The sequence below is a fragment of the Pteropus alecto genome, unplaced genomic scaffold (assembly GCF_000325575.1).
Source record: "Pteropus alecto unplaced genomic scaffold, ASM32557v1 scaffold23, whole genome shotgun sequence".
Lineage (NCBI taxonomy): Eukaryota > Metazoa > Chordata > Mammalia > Chiroptera > Pteropodidae > Pteropus > Pteropus alecto.
The window spans coordinates 6,833,162-6,833,994 of NW_006435837.1; the positions used below are offsets into that span (position 1 = coordinate 6,833,162).

At 53.8% G+C, this 833-nt stretch overlaps 1 protein-coding gene across 2 annotated transcripts in view; it reads left to right on the top strand.

Moving 5' to 3' along the window:
- PIR (pirin) overlaps positions 1 to 833 on the top strand; it is an 82,069-nt gene that overhangs the window by 175 nt on the left and 81,061 nt on the right. The gene's annotated exons all lie outside the window — the stretch shown is intronic.

Below are 833 nucleotides of genomic sequence, written 5' to 3' on the forward strand. Positions count from 1 at the left end.
AGTACCCGGGCGCCCGCGGGGTGGGCTGGGGAGGGAGCGGGGCGGGCATCGGGGAGCAGCACTCCGCCTTGCCCAGCCCGCCCTGGATGCCTAGGGGAGTCTCCGGGGGAGGTGACTGGAGATGCTTAGAGTCCTCTGCAGTTTCGTGCAAGTGGCAGCCAGCTTCGCGGTCTGCAAAGCACTGAGCTCTGGAAAGGCTGCGTCACTTCTTCACGTGCGTAGAAGTTACTTGTAGGAGCCTCGAAGGAGCAGGAATAGTCCATAAGGGGGTAAAACACATTCGAGTTGCTTGTATGTAGGCGATGACAGTTTTTTAGGGCCTTGAGACTTGAGCTCGTTTCTGTGCCCCACAGTCCAGCATCCAATACATACTGATTGCCTGCTCTTGGGACGGGGCACATTTTCGAGTGGCCTTGACGGGCGGGCATTGCCCCCAGTAGAATGCTCCGAATAACAGCAGCTGACTCAAGAGCACTGGCTACACTCCTGTGAGGCAGGCAGTCTTATCGCCCCTGTTTACAGATGGAAAAACTGAGCAAGGAGAGGCTTAGCAGTTGGCCTCAGGTCATACAGCTGGTCCCGTGGTGAAGCTAGGGTGCAAACCCAGGCCGTCTGGCTCCAGGGTCTGTGCATCTTGCTAAAGCATCTCTCTTGGTTTGAGTAGGAATCTTTGAAGGAATGGATTATCTTTTTTTGAAGGACTTTAGGGATTGGGGATGGGGGTACAGTGTGCAAGCATTTGAAGTGGAAAAGGGGCGGATTATGCTTGTTCTGTAATATGCCATTGAATAGAACTTAAACTCACGAGGTGTAACACAGGACAGGGCAAATTT